Source organism: Saccostrea cucullata, unplaced genomic scaffold (assembly GCF_032062105.1).
Source record: "Saccostrea cucullata isolate Sc308-1 unplaced genomic scaffold, CSIRO_AGI_Scuc_v1 ctg577, whole genome shotgun sequence".
Lineage (NCBI taxonomy): Eukaryota > Metazoa > Mollusca > Bivalvia > Ostreida > Ostreidae > Saccostrea > Saccostrea cuccullata.
The window spans coordinates 253,233-260,146 of NW_026928487.1; positions in this window are offsets into that span (position 1 = coordinate 253,233).

The window sequence follows — 6,914 nt, forward strand, 5'->3', positions numbered from 1 at the left end:
TGATGAGTGGGAGTAGACGTGAGGGATTCAGAATGATTACTTCTGATTTTGATTTCATGCTTTGGCCTACGGACCACAAGGTAATCTGTGATCTTTTTCAGGTCAGTCTCTACCGTATTCCACAACACACTGTGATCTTGATGGAGTGTGATGATCTACCACCGGGATTTACTAGATTAAATTTGATGAGTCCCTCTCATAATGGAAAAATTAGATCATCCTGTATATTTATGAATAATAAAGTTTATATTTCTAGTGATTTATTCAGAGATAACCATTTCCGATGTCTCATGTCAGGATTTACCTCCTCCGTATCTTCCTTCCAACATGGACCTTGTTCTTCGTATACATACAGTGGGAGCCAAAGTGCAGGATCAGACATAGCTATTTGTTTCTTCTCACATCACTGGCCAAAGATAGCTCTACCGTGGGTACGAAGATGTCGTCAACAAGGTTGGCCATCCAAGATTGTTCTATCAGAAATATTAAGTGGAGGATTTCATGTTGTTCCTATCGGTAGCAGACCTGAAAACGAGGAAGAATGGAGAATATCATTCTCAAAAGCGGAACAGAAACTTGTGTATTCAATGAATCACTGTCAGTTTTTGTGTTACGGTCTCTTCAAATTTTTTCTAGATGAAGTAATCAATTTTCAAAATGATACACCTATTCTATGTTCATATTTCATAAAAACATGTCTCTTTTGGTTGGTCCAGAATGATAATTCTTTAATTTGGACACCGAGTAATTTATTATCTTGTTTCTGGGAATGTTTTAAATTACTGATCTACTGGGTACATATTGGAGTATGTCCAAACTTTTTTATTTCCCCAAAATAACATGTTTAGAATAAAAGTTACTGGCTCTGTACAAGCATTAACCTACAGAAAGTTGTATGATTTGTATTGTAAGGGTATACCATGTCTTCTGTTAAGTCCAACCCTGAGACCTTACCTCAGTAAGGCCATTTTATACAAAACAATGAGGGTCTGTACAGACGAGAGCAGTATCATATCTAATGCTAAATTAGATATTAACTTCTTTAAAGAACTATATTTATTGACTTATGCGAGAATTGATCGTATTGACGAATTTAAAGTTTACATGAAAACTATAAAGCAAATGATTATTGGAAACTTAACACCATATCAGATAGTAACGTTACAATACATTACATCAGATTTGTTACGGAACATCGCCTTCTTGATTCAGAGTGGCTTTTCCCCAAATCAATGTCGCAATAGGGTTAATTACAAAATTAGTAAAATATCCATATTTCCCAAAATCTCGTACAAGTTTGGTTGTGCGTCAGACATTCTGTATCCTGCTATGTACTTGTACAGAGAATGTAGGTATGAACATTCACTGAATTGTTTACATAAAGCGCAGGAGAAAATGCCACATCCATATATTCTTGATTATGCGAAAGATGTAGTTTTTCTTTGTGCTGAGATGCGTCTGGGTAAAATAATAAGGAACGGTGTAGTGAAAGACATAGTGTTACACCATGACTTCACTTACATTAATGAACTAGTAATTGAACAGAAGATCAATGAGAAGAATGGCTGGCCTGCATTATGGATCCCACCTCTTGTAATGTTACACATGTTGTTTATACTGAATCACCACAGACTGGGCCACACAGTCAGGTCTCAAGAATCTCTACAGGATCTACAGACACTGCTGCTCTATGATAACGGGATTAATGTACCCACAGATCAAAGAAATATTTCATGGGAAATACTTGGAATCTGTCAACAAATCACTGGAGATTTATTAGGATCACTGGAGTCTTATCGATCTTCGTTACAAGAAGATTCATTGCACGATATTAAAGAAGCGACAATGTTAAGAATGAACACACTTACTCGTGGAGAAGTGTAATGTTTTTAGTTTTTGTTAACTAAAAGGTGTTAAAAGATGTTTTTTTAGCTATTTCTTTCTTAAAGAAAAAACTTACTGTAAAACACATATTTTCGAAAGGTCAAATTTTCGTGGTTCAAGGAAAAAATGTGGGTTCGTGGGGATTTAATTTCGTGGATAAGTTTTTAGTAGTTGTACATATGAAGATTTACATTTCGTGGTGAGCATGAATTCGTGGGTCTCCTCATACTTCGAAAACAGCGAAAATTACCCCCCTCGAAATTAAGTGAATTCACAGTAGTTCTTTTACACTTTGACCGTCCATCGTAAAAATGTTGAAAGATGTCTTTTTAGCTATTTTTTTTTTAAATAAACACTTAGTTCTTTTACACTTTGACCGTCCAATCGATTCTTTTTGTTTCGTAATGGCCGTATTTTGTTTGTTATGCTACTGTAAATTTTATTTTTTAGCATAGATGTTTTTATGTAATTTCATATATTGGCGACGAATCTGAGGTAAATTGTTCCTCTTTCATACAATACTTTGTGTTTTGTTTTTTAAAAAAAAAGTATATAGAATTAAATTTGATTATGTTTTTTACATGACAATATTTCTGAAAATGCTGTTTAAGATTATATTAAATGTAAGAAAACCAACCTATTTTTCAGAAATAAAGGTACTCTTTAACTACATAACATATTTAATAAACATCAATAAAACATTACTTTATATGCATTCCTGAAAACAAATTTTAAGCGATGGACGAAAATTATAGAATAAATCAACCGAATGACTAACACTTGTCTATAGTCTTCTCTTTTGGAATAAGTGATCAGAGGATATGATTTTTTAGCTCACATGAGCTGAAAGGGAAAGTGAGCTTTTATAATCACCCATTGTCCGTCAGTCCGTCTGTCTGTTAAATTCTCACATTTTCAACTTCTTCTCAAACACCACTGGGTCGATTTTAACCAAAATTGATACAAAGCATCCTTGGGTGAAGGGGAATTTAAATTAAATCCAATGGATGATAATCAAGAAAATATAAAAATAGGATGGGGTCACTAAAGAACTTCTTAAGAACCAATGGGCCTGAAAAACTGAAACTTATGTGGAAGCATCCTCGCAGGTACGACTAGGCTTCCTAAAGATGTAGTGTACTCTGTACCTGTAGGAGGACTAGCATTTTAAAATTATTTCACAGAAATTTCTATTTTTAGTAACCACGGCGACACCGTTCATCAAAATCAAAAACGATTTATAGAATTATGTATCTTAGTGTAGTCTACTTGTGTGCCTAATTAAATTGAAATCAGATCAAAACTGTAGGAGGACTAGCATTTTGAGAAAAAATCCTTACCCATAGACGGACGATGGACTTATTACTATCGCATATTAAAATCAGACTAAACCTGTAGGAGGAGAAGTGTTTTAAAAGTATTTCACAGAAATTTCTATCAAACAAGAGGCCCACGGGCCTTATAGGTCAATTGAGTATTGTATAACAAATTTCACACAATTAAATTTGGTTCGTATTAAACCAGAGACCAAATTCACAATTCACAATTTTGAAAGAGGCACCATTGACTATCATAATTATTAACTTAGCATGCGTACTCTATCTACTGAATACCCAGAGGTAGATCAGAGTAACAAAGAGAAAATGCACTTCCACTTTATACCTAGTTGTGCAGCTCATCCCAAAGGAACCACTGACCCAAGGCCATATATTTCAAAATTTTGCAAATTTAATCATAAAATTGTTAATTAAAATGAGCAGATTTCAAAGCATTAATTATTTTCAGACTATGTACCCGCTCCCTCTGACCCAGGGAGCATTAAAAAAACCACTTTGCTATATGCACCTTTCTTTATAAAAAAAATATATACATGTACTTGGATAATTGGCATAAAATACAGAAGGAAAGGAAAATATTTTCAAAGAATTAATGTATTTTTACCATATAATCAATAGAGCCCCGCCCTAACACCAGAACCCCTGAGCCTGGGGCCATAAAATTCACAACTTTGGTAAAGGCACTCTTGCTCATCATAACAATTTACTAAGCTAGTTTATTTAATACCAAGAAGCAGATAAGAAGATTTTTAAAGAATTAATGCATTTTCACTATATTATATATTTAGCCAGGCCCAAACACTAGAACCCCTGACCATGGAGCCATAAAATTCACAATTTTATAGGAGGCACTCTTGCTCATCATAACTATTAACTTACTTAGTTTACATAATACCCAGAAGCAGAGAAGAATAATTTTTAAAGAATTAATGCATTTTCACAAGAGTCCCGCCCTAACACCAGAACCCCTGATGCTGGGGCCATGAATTTACAATTTTTATAAAGGCACTCTTGCTTATCATAATTATGTGCTTAATTAGTTTATTTAAAACTCCGTAACAGAGAAGAAGATTTTCAAAGTATAGTCGATGGAGCCCCGCCCCAACACCAGAATCCCTGGAGCCATAAAATTCACAATTTTCAAAAAGGCTATCTTGCTCATCATAACTATGTGCTTAGTTAGTTTATTTAATACCCAGAAGCAGAGAGAAGATTTTTAAAGAATAAATGCATTTTCAACATATATAATCTATGTAGCCCCGTCCTAATACCAAAACCCCTGAACCTGGGGCCATAAAATTCACAAATCTGGAAGAGGCACTCTTGCTTATCATAACTATGTACTTAGTTAGTATATTTAATACCTAGGAGCAGAGAAGAAGATTTTAAAAGAAATAATGTATTTTCACTATATAATCTATATAGCCCCGCACTAGCACTAGAACCCCTGACCCTGGGGCCATGAATTATACAATTTTGGTAGAAAACTCAATGTTTATTATATTCATGCCAACAGTTTGCCTGTATGATGTCCAGAAGTAAAGAAGAAGTCCCACCTCTCAGGCCCCAGGGGGACGGGGACCATATATTTCACAATTTTTGTTCCCCTTCACCCATAGATGCTGTATATTAAATTTGGTTGAAATTGGTTCAGTGGTTTCAGAGAAGAAGCTAAAAATGTTCAAATGTTAATACACAACGCACGACGACGGACGAAAACGGATAGTGATAGGTGAGTTACTCAGGTGACATAAAAATGCTTACAGACAGACCGACGACGGACTTATTACTATCGCATAAGCTCTTCTGGTCTCTGACGAGTAGAGCTTAAAATAGACAATGTTGACTAGTCAGGCAGATGTCCTCACATTTAAATATGAGCACAGGAGGCGAAAAACCAAATAAATCTAGCTCAAGGCCGAGTCCAGTACTGAAAACACCAACAAAAGGAGGTGATGGTGAGAGGACACGGATTCAAGTTCAATTAACCCCCATCCCCACAATCACGCATTTAAACGCATATACCATTGCCCCACAATCACGCATTTTAACGCATATACCTTTGCCCTGCAATCACGCACTTTAACGCACATTTGCTTTTTGACGTTTTCTGCTCTAATAACGCGTAAAGTTTTGATGATAAATGATTAGATAATAAATTTTGTAATTCCATTCCAATATATTTCGCAATTGAGAATATTTCTCCTCAATTTAATATGCCCGAGTCGTTCGATTTATTTGACGAAACCTGGGATGCTAGACAAATTAAGAAGGTCTTTCTTTTGACTCTGAAGATACAACCTGATTTTTTTCGCCTTACACAGCAATAAAAAAACATACACAAAAAGAAAGGAACAGAATAAAGGAACGACCATATCATGTTGAAAAAGAGGTTGATTTAAATTTGAATGATTTCATTATCAAGTCAACATTTCCAATACTGTTAAAAGAAAAAAGTGCTGCACATCCTCGATGGTGTGTCTTACCTTTCCAAGGTATTCGGGAAAATTTTATGTTAATATACAGCATACTTGTTTGATATTTTTTTTATAAAAGCAGAACAGACAAGAAGTCTGTGAGCCAATGCTCACCAATAATGCCCCGCATTAATGTGAATATTCAGTTTATTCACTATTAGTTTTAGAGTATGCAGTGTTGACATACATTAACCTACTGAATATATATGTTTTCGCAATTAACATGTGAAATCGGCTTATAAGTGAATATTTATAAATAATATTAAACTGACAATATAAACGTACTCGATGCGAATCAAGAAATATGCCCAAGGGACCACTTATAAAACTAATCAGTAGACATATGTCTTTTAATCATACCACAGCTGTGAAGGAGAGGGGTATACTGTTTTACCCTTGCGTGTTTACCCGTCTGTCTTCCTGTGTGTCTGTCCGTAACAACGTTTTTGGTCGCAGTTTTCTCAGCAACTACGCAGTACTAAATTCAGATGCTTGAAATTTTAGCACATTCGCCATATGGGATGTGGGATTCATTTCTATTCAAATCCAATGTCAAGTTCCTGTTTAACCGTGTGTCTGTCCGTACCATACATATAATGTACATGTAACAAATTTTTATCGCATTTTTCTAAGCAATTACTCATCGCAGATTCTTTTAATTTTAGCACAATCTTTGCTGAGACAGTCATGTCATATAGTCGGATTTTTTTTGTATATGAATCTGATGTCAACTTCATATTTTTCCGTGCATCTGCCTGTAACTGTTCGTGTCTAAACATAATAGGTTTTGAAAAATCTTAAAAGGCAAAGTAAACGTTCAAGAAGAGGACGGCGATGCGGTCTGATGGGATTCTTCCACCAGCTATATTTCTAGGTTAGAGTCTATACACAGAACATATTGTCTGACATTTTAACCCGAGTATAAAAACGACATCCTGTCTGGAAACTTAAACAATTATTTTCAACAAAATTTTAGATTTAAAATCTATAGGCCTAATAAATTACTTGTAAGCTATGGTAATATAGTAAGTTAGTAACAGCCCACATAAAAGAATTATTTAAACAAAATAAACAGGATTAAACCATCATCAAAATACTTAAATTCAACTTACATATGATTTGCACGAATATTAGGGCGATACATACAGCAATCTTTGCTTCATACACAGTGTAAATATTCATCTTCAAAACCACATCTTTTTAGCACGTAATCGCA